The 9132-nt window shown below is 39.9% G+C and overlaps 1 protein-coding gene across 2 annotated transcripts in view; it reads left to right on the plus strand.

Annotated features, from left to right (window-relative positions):
* The first annotated feature begins 5152 nt into the window (after positions 1-5152).
* Positions 5153-9132, plus strand: part of CUNH2orf42 (chromosome unknown C2orf42 homolog) — a 38424-nt gene continuing 34444 nt past the window's right edge. Inside the window, exon 1 of one of the 2 annotated variants that reach the window (XM_019647699.1) lies at positions 5153-5829. The gene's annotated coding sequence lies outside the window, so the exon portion shown is untranslated. The remainder of the gene's footprint in view (positions 5830-9132) is intronic. The other variant, XM_019647700.1, reaches the window with a different exon arrangement.

Here is a 9132-nt window from a genome sequence, read left to right on the forward strand (position 1 = left end):
TGAATCAATTGTTACCTCAAACAATCTGGTTTTGATCAAATGGATTTCTACCATGTGCTGATAGTATGACTGGCTAGAGTACTGGCTGTGAAGTGAAGAACAAAAACTAAAGGACTAAATCAGGGCCAATTCTTTATACCATGCCAAATAACTTGAACTTTTTTCATCCTAAAAGTCCTACGGAGCCATTGATCTATTGATCTAATTTGTGTTTAGCCAAGATGTCTCCCAGGTTCCTGGTTTGAGCAGTTGGATGGATGGGGGTGGGGGTGGGGATGGGGGTAGTTACTGGGGTGGAAAAATGAAGAGGAGCAGTTTGTAAGGATGACTAAGGACAGGAGCTGGTTAGAGGGCAGGAGATGAGAGCTGATGAGTCCATCATTGACAATGTGGAGCCTGGACATGTGTGACATTCGTAGAAGTATCCAGTAGGTAATGACTGGGAATTCAGAAGGGAGATCCAGGCTGGATATACAGAGGGGACTCATCAGCATTGAGGTGATAGTTAACCCATGGAGTGTAAATCACCCAGAGAGAGGCTAGATTGAGAAGAACAGGTGCATCAGTGTTTATGGGGGCAGAGACAAGCGTGCAAGGGAGAATGAGAAAGAGCTGCCTGACAGAAATACAGAGGGTCTGTGATGTTGCAGAAATCAAGGAGGAAAAAGTTCAACGAAACAGTAGTCAAGAGTATCAAATACTGCAGAGAGGAAAAAATACAAGAAGTTATGGAGGAAAAAGTCCACTGGATTTAGCAATAAGGAAGTAACTGGTGACTAAAGTGAGCATTTTCAGTGAAGTGGGAGCAGACTGGACTGCGGTAGGTTTTAAGGAGTGGGAGGTGAAGACAGTTAACTAGCAAGGACTGCCTTCCCAGCTCATTTCGCTATAGAGAGACAAGGAGAGGAAAAATGAGTTTAAGAAAGCAATTGTTTAAATTGCAATACAACAAACAATAAATCACAAAAGGAAATGACCACCCAAAAAGCAACACAATTAAACCATTCAAACAACGTTTCACCTTATATAGGGAAAAAATGGAACTACAGTTAAAGAATGCAGAGAAATACTGTTTCTCTAGGATACTTAGAAATTGAACAATGGGTTAAAGAAAGAAATGGGAGTTGTCAAGATTGTATTATATGTTGTCAAATTGCCCTCTTAAAAGACTGTACCATTTACACACCAACCCGTAAAGTCAGAATACTCATTTCCCCCACCTTTACCAATGTTGAATGTCACTAAGCTTTTATATTTGCCAATCTGATGCATGTAAAATGATCTCTTTAATTGTATTCCCCTAATTGCAAGTAAAGTTATTCATTTTTTCCCGTAATTGGCTGTTTGTATTTATTTTCTGTGAATTGTCCATATCCTTTGTCCATTTCTTGATTATTTGATTTTTTTTTTCAATTAGTAGGAATCCCTATGTAGTTTGGATACTCAAATCCTCTCTAGAAGAATGTATCCTCCAACAGGCCCTTTAGAATTACCTCAGATTGAAATCATCAGCTGGGAGCTCACAATCAAAAACTTTCGAACACATGAGGAAGCAACCTACAAGGGACTCAGCAGAAACAAAGAACAGCAGACAGAATATGACCTCCAGGGACTTTAGACATAACAATCATATTGAGTATGTAATAACTAAATTTCATGTCTTTAAAAATAAAAGATGCAATAAAAATACGAGAAAGGAACAATGAGGCAGTATCTTAAAAGAAACTAACAGAACCTCTTGAAATTAAAAATATATCTGAGGGCCGGCCAAGTGGCGCGATGGTTAAGAGCTGGCTTGGGACGCCAGAGGGCCCCAGTTCGGATCCCACACGAGGGCCAGTGATAAAGAGTATTACAATTTTAATACAGTTTTTTTCTTTCTTAAAATGTGTATACATTTTTTTTTGGCACCTTCTGTACTCTGTGATTCCAACAATATAACCTGGGAAAGGTAAAACTATGAACACAGTAAAAGGATCAGTGGTTTCAATGGTGTTAGAAGGGAGAGGGGGATGAATAGGTGGAGCACAGAAGATTTTTAGGGCAGTAAAACTATTCTGTATGATACTGTAATGGTGGGAACATGTCATTACACATTTGTCAAAACCCATAGAATATACAATACCAAGAAGGAACCCTAATGTAAACTACAGATTTTAGGTGATAATGATGTGTCAGTATAGGGACATCGATTGTAACAAATGTACCACAGCCATGCAGGATGCCATTCATAGGAAAGGTTTTATGTGGGACAGAACGTATTTGGTCACTGTCTGTACTTTCTGCTCAATTTTGATGTGAACCTACAACTGTTCTAAAACATAAAACTCATTATTTTTAAAAAAGATAAGACCAAGAACAATTACTTATACTTGAAAACAAACAAAATAAATGATTTCCAGGGGGAGGGGGAAAATAACTAAAAAACTACATCAAAAAGAAATAGAAGGGCCAGCCGAGTGGCGCGATGGTTAAGAACTGGCTTGGGACACCAGAGGGCCCCGGTTCGGATCCCACATATGAGGGCCAGTGACACTGCCTTCCACAGCTAAGATGCTGAACAACAGCTCAACCTGGAGCTGGGCTGCCCTGCGTCGCCAGCACCGGCGACGGTGTAGACTGCGGTCCCTGTGGCAGTGGGTTGCCATGGGCTACCGTGTGTAGCCAGCAGCCGCAGTGAGCGACCGTCCAGAGACGGCGACTGATCTGCCTCGCCCGGGAAGAGCACAATGATGGTGCCAACTTGGGCCAGTGAAGCAATGTCCTCCACAACTAGACAAGAACAAAACGACAGCAACTTGTCTGTTCCCCTACCCCCAATTCCCCAGCGCTGTTCCCATCCCCCCAATTCCCCAATTTAAAAAAAAAAATCTTAAAAAAAAAAAAATAGAAGACCTCAATAGTTGAATACCCATCAAAGAATTCAAAGCAGTAGTTTAAAATCTGCACAGCAAAAAACAAAACTACCACCAACATGCCCCAAAATACAGGCACAAATACATTTAGAAGTGAGCTCTACCACTGTATCAGTAAAACCATAACATTTTCCTGAGAACAGGAGAGAATAATCTTAAAGTTATTTTATGAAGCCCATAAGCCTTGAAACCAAAACACAAGAAAAGTAAGAAAATGGAAAAATCACAAGCCACCTAACTTCACTAATGATAACATGATGGCATCTGTTGGGAGTCTGATTCACAAAAATCCGAGTATCTCAAAAAATTGGGACAGATTATCCATTAAGCTAGACTATCCATTGTGGGAAGATTTTATTTCTCCAGACTGTTAAACTTAGGCATGACCACATGATTTGATTTGTCTAAAAAAAAAAAAAAATGAAAGTGATCTGGGATATAAGAGCCAGTATGTCTTTGCCATAGTTGCCAAGAGTGTTTCCAGATAGTATTCTGCCAGCCTGGGTGCTGGAGCAAGGAAGATAATGAAGGACAGAGTCCAGCTGATTTAAGGTTGTTGACTTTAAATAAACAATGAGGTATGTTGTTTTAAGCCACATAGATTTGAGGGTTGTTTGTCACTAGTAGGGTCTAGCCTATATTAATAGAGCTGTGCAATGGAATAGTTTGTAGTCATTAACCAGAATGAGGTACAACAACATGTACTGACTTAGAAATATGAGCACGGTATAGTAAGTGAAGAAAGCAAGTTGCAGAAAAAATGTAGCATTTGTCTTTGAAAGTGATAAAAGGTGGTTGAAAACAATACTTTTGAACATAAACATCTTTCTTCTAAGATAATTATCATAAAAGCTAGCCTTGTGCAAATGGGAAAACCCTAGAAACATTCTCCTTCACGTCAGGAAGACAAGATTATCCACTATTACATATTAATTAATACTCTGAACCTATGACAATTAGAAAAAACTATAAAAACAATGAGAGAATTCAGAAAAGTGGCTGGGTAAAAAATATTAACATACTGAAAATTAACATACCATAGATTACTTGTATGCGTTTTGGAATTCCCACATTTTTTCGTTATTGGTTTCTCACTTAATTTCTTTATGGTCAGAAAACATATAGTACTATCTTTTTTTGGGGGGTGGGTTTCATAGAAATGCTGGTTGTTATGAGGCTTAAATGGATAAAAATGGAAAGCATTCAGCACAAAGCATGCAATATTGCTAAGTGCTTGATATGTAGTCACTGCTATTATTTTTCATATCCTGATTTGTCACATAGTTGGAGCTTTTAAAACATTGCTTCTCTAACATTTACATTTCCTTGGAGTAGTATAATAATCATATTATTACAAAACATCTTGATGCCAGGGAGTCTCACTGTGAATTAATAGCTTGACCCAGGCATCACAACAAAAATTTACCTCAAGGCTGAAATGATGTTGAGAATAGGGAAAGAAGGTGTACTGTGTCAAACTATAACTTGAGAGTATTATTACATTCTGAGAGTTCTATTTATAAGAAGAGGTCTCAGAAAGGACTTTTATGATGGCAATGCTTCTTCCAAGGCGCTTTGAAGAAGGAATTAGAACCCTGAGTGTTTGGATTGGAAGAGAGAAACCTCTTTTAGAATGGGGTGGATTGATAGCTGCCTTCCTGACTAGAGCATATACGAGTAAAGTGTCTGAAGTGAAAATCCACAGATCTCTTAGGACGAATTTGGGCAATTCCATTGAAAAAAAGCTCAACATTCTCTTTACAACAAAATCTCTCAATTTTAGCTCTATTGACATTTTGGGCCAGATAATTCTTTGTTGTGAGGGCTGTCCTTTGCATTTAACATCCATGGTGTCTACTCACTAGATGCCAGTAGCAGTGCTCCCAGCTGAGTACTTCAGATAACCACTAGGCCCCAGCTCAATCATAAGCGTTACCAGGCATTGAGACCCACAGTATTGTTTGAAGGTAATCATCAGGATCATCCAGGATATGCTGATGATCATTTTAAAAACTTTTAATTGAAATGGAAAGACGAAATTTGAAAAATCTGGAAGAAGTGTGCCCTTTTCCTCCTTCCTCGTTTAAGAAACAACATAAACCTTAGTCCTGGAAAGGACCATTTTCCCAGGCAACACGCCTACTGCACCACCACTAGTAAGTAGCAGGATCAGGGCCAAAGGTGCAGGAAACCTCCCCACACACACACACAGCCCTCACCCTTAACACATCGCACTTCAATCATGAATAATGAGCATTTAGATTTATTCTGTGTAATTCCAAAGACCTGAACTAGTACACACAGGAAGCCGCTTTCAATTCACTAAGTTAAAGTAATAATCCAGAGTGTAGTTAAGGGAGAAAAAGATAACTTGATACAAACACAAAAGTGATAGAAACAGCGCATACTTTCGTGGAGGAGATCTCCTTTGACGAAACGCAAAGTCGCAGCCGATATCTGCTAATAATGTATTACAGAAAATATAAGGCGATGTTTGCATCAATTACCAATGTAACTCGACTCAGAAATAGGGCTCTCTCGGGCCTGAAAACAGTCATGTCCAGCCCTCGAGCTGTGTCAACGCCTTCCGCATCGGCAGGGTTGGCCAGAAGCACTCCAGCCCCAGTGAAGAACCTGAGCGCTGCAGCTGCCAGGTAACCGCAGATTTCTACAACCGGATTCCGCCGAAGCAATTCTCAGCAGCCTCTGGAAGTACGAAACTACAATTCCCATCAGACAACGCGAGTTGAGGTGGGCGGGCACTCGCCGCGCGTGGGCGGCCCTGACCAATAACGACTGTCGTTACAGCGAACAGTTTGGCCGCGTTTGTAAAAGACTGCAGCAGGCGAAGAGAGAGGAGGTGAGGGCGGTCATCAGCGTGGGGCCCTGGGGCCACGGGGGAGGCGCAGGGCAGGTAAGGACGACGTGTTGACAGAAGGCGGGGTTGGTGGTGGGACAAGGGTGTAGAGCTGGGAATCCCGACGGAGAGCGTATCCATGGCGCAGGCTGCCAGCCAGGTGATGCTTCTGCTTGGGCCTACTTAAGACCGGAAGTGAGCCGTCGCGCGGGGAGGATGCCGGGAAGCAGGTCCCGGATGGTGTGTCTGGGGCGGACTGGGTCCCGGAAGCCAGGCCGGAGATGCGCGTTCCGCAATCCCGGTCCCCAGACGTATTTCCGCCTTGCCCTCGGGGACTCTGCGACATTCCTTGGCTGCGTAGGGCAAATGGAAGCTCCCTGGACCAGGATTCGAGAGTTCTGGCTTCTAGTCCTCCCCCTTCTTCTCACTTGTGGTTTGACAAGGAATCCAGCAGATTCCAAACTCACGTTAGATTATCTGGGGCTGGCTGTGCGACATTCACCAAATCATTACTCTCTTTAAGCCCATTTCTTCATGTCTAAAGATGAGTAAAATATTATAGTACCTCTTGTCTGATCACGGTGAGCAATGCATGAATAAATACATGGGAAGGGCTTATTTGTACTCAGTAAACGTTAGCACATTTAATGTTTTATTCATAATGATTATTCGTTGTCTTTGCTGACTGCTTCACAAGCATTAAACAGCATCCACCAAACCGTATAGCTCTTCAGCCAAGTAGCAGCTCCATGAAAACCCACCACGTCCAGGGAGCATTCATAGGTTAGCTCTTCCAGCACCAGTCCCTGTACACCGTGGTGCGCAGAACTCCCTTTTTCAGGCAGGATTCAAATACAGGTTCTTTACAAGTTGTGGTACTTCTTTGTATATGCCTTCGATATAGACTGTAGTGACTAGTACATGTTTAAAATTCAAATATTAGAAAACAATAAAATGTAGGCCTCCCACTTTTATTTCCCAAGTCCCAGGTCACTTCTTGAGGCAATAGAGATCATTCTGTTTGTATGTGTGTGTGTGTATGTATCTTCCCCGTCTTTTTTTAAATCAAGAGTATCCTACATGAAGTGCTACATCTTTTTTCACTCCACAGCGTATCTTGATACTTGTTCTCTATCAATACATGTAGGCCTGTCTGATTCTTTTTAGTGGCTTTGTATTGGCCTATTGTATGGTTACACCATAATCTAGTCAGCTCTTAGACTGCTTCTATTCCTGTGCAATTATGAGTAACCCTGCGTGGAGCACCCTTGTACATACTTGATGTACATGTGAGAATAAAACTCATGAAATCTTAAAAGTGGAATTGCTAAGTCAAAATATGTATTTAACATTTATTTTATTTACAAAATAAATGTTGCCCTTTACACTCCCACCCACAATGTACAGTCCCTATTTCTCCACATCCTCATAAATAAACACAATAGTAACATTTATCTTTTTTTGTCAGCTTGCCAAAGTATTGTCCTGTTTTCATTTGCCTCTTATTGTAAGGTTGAATTTTGGATGTTTAAAATAATTTTTCTTTTTTCTTTTTTCATAAGCTGTCTTTTCATGCCCTTCACTCATTTTTGTAGTGGGCTTTTTTTTATTACTGATTTATAAAAACAGGAAATCAGCTCTTTGTCATTTGAATCCAAATATTTTCCTTCTGTTTTTTAATGACAACTTTATTGAAATGTAATTCACATAACATAAAATTCACCCTTTTAAAGTTACAATTCAGTGATTTTAGTATATTCATAGAGTTGTATAAAACTTTCATTACCCCAAAAAGAAACCTCATACTCACTGGCAGTCACTCCCAATTCCCCCTTTACCTCCAGCCCCTGACAACCACTAATGTACTTTCTGTCTCTATCTATTTGCCTATTCTGGATATTACATTTAAATTAAAATACAATGTGTGGCTTTTTGTGTCTGGCTTCTCTTAGCATAATATTTCAAGGTTCATTTATCCATGTCGTACCATGTATCAGAACTTTATTCTCTTTTATGTTCAAATAATATTCCATTGTATGGATATACCATATTTTGTTTATTCATTCATCAGTTCATAGACATTTGAATAAATTCTACTTCCTGACTACTATGAATAATACTATGAACATTCATGTTCAAATTTTTGTATGTTTCAATTCTCTTGGGCACCCTTGGAAATTATATGGTAACTCTCTTTAACATTTTGAGGAACTATCAGTTTTCCAAGGTGCCTGTACTATTTTACAATACCATCAACAATAGATGAAGGTCCCAATTTTTCTGTATCGGTACCATCACTTGTTATTGTCTGTTTTTCTGTTTGTTTTTTTTTTTAGCTGAGCCATCCTGCCACCTGTTGGCAGCTGAGCGGCAGCTCAGCTCAGGCCGTGAATCGAACCAGCAACCCTGTTGCTCAGAGCTCGCACTCTTGAGCGAGCTCTTAACCAACTGAGCCACTCGGCCAGCCCTTGTCTGTCTTTTTTAGTCATCTTAGTGCTTGTGAAGTGGCATCTCGTGGTTTTGATTTGCATTCCCCTAATGAGATGATGTTGAACATCTTTTCATGTGTTTATCAGCTATTTGTATTATCTTCTTTGGAGAAATATCCATTCAGGTCCTTTGCCCGTTTTTAAATTGGGTTATTTGTCTTTTTATTATTGACTTTATTGTAAGAGTTCTTTGTATATTCTGGATACAAGTCCCTTCTCATATACATGACTTGCAAATATTTTCTCCCATTCTGTGGATTGCCTTTTCACTTAATGGTGTGCTTTGAACACAAATGTTTTTTCAATTTTGATGAAGTCCAATTTTCCTATTTGGTTTCTTTTCTCACATATGCTTTTGGTGTCGTATCTAAGAGACCATTGCCTAATCCAAGGTCGTGAGATTTATTCCTGTTTTCTTCTAAGAGTTTTATAGTTTTATCTCTTACATTTATGTCTATGATCCATATTGAGTACATTTTTGTATACAGTGTGAGGTGAGGGTCCAACTTCATTCTTTTGCAGGTGTTTACCCAATTGTCCCAGCACCATTTGTTAATAGGACAATTCTTTCCACATTAAATGATCTTGGCATCCCTATGGAAAATCAATTGATCATAAATGTGAGGGATTGTTTCTGAACTCTCAGTTCTGTTCCATTGATCTGTATGTCTATCCTTATGCCAGTACCACATTATCTTCCCCCACCCCAGCTTTATTGAGATATAACTGACATATAACATTGTATAAGTTTAAGGTGCACATTGTGTTGATTTGATACACTTGTACGTTGCTAAATGATTACCACCATAGCCTTAGCTGACACCTCCATCATGTCACATAATTGCCATTTCTTTTTTTCTTTTTTCTTTTT

Source organism: Hipposideros armiger, unplaced genomic scaffold (assembly GCF_001890085.2).
Source record: "Hipposideros armiger isolate ML-2016 unplaced genomic scaffold, ASM189008v1 scaffold_114, whole genome shotgun sequence".
NCBI lineage: Eukaryota > Metazoa > Chordata > Mammalia > Chiroptera > Hipposideridae > Hipposideros > Hipposideros armiger.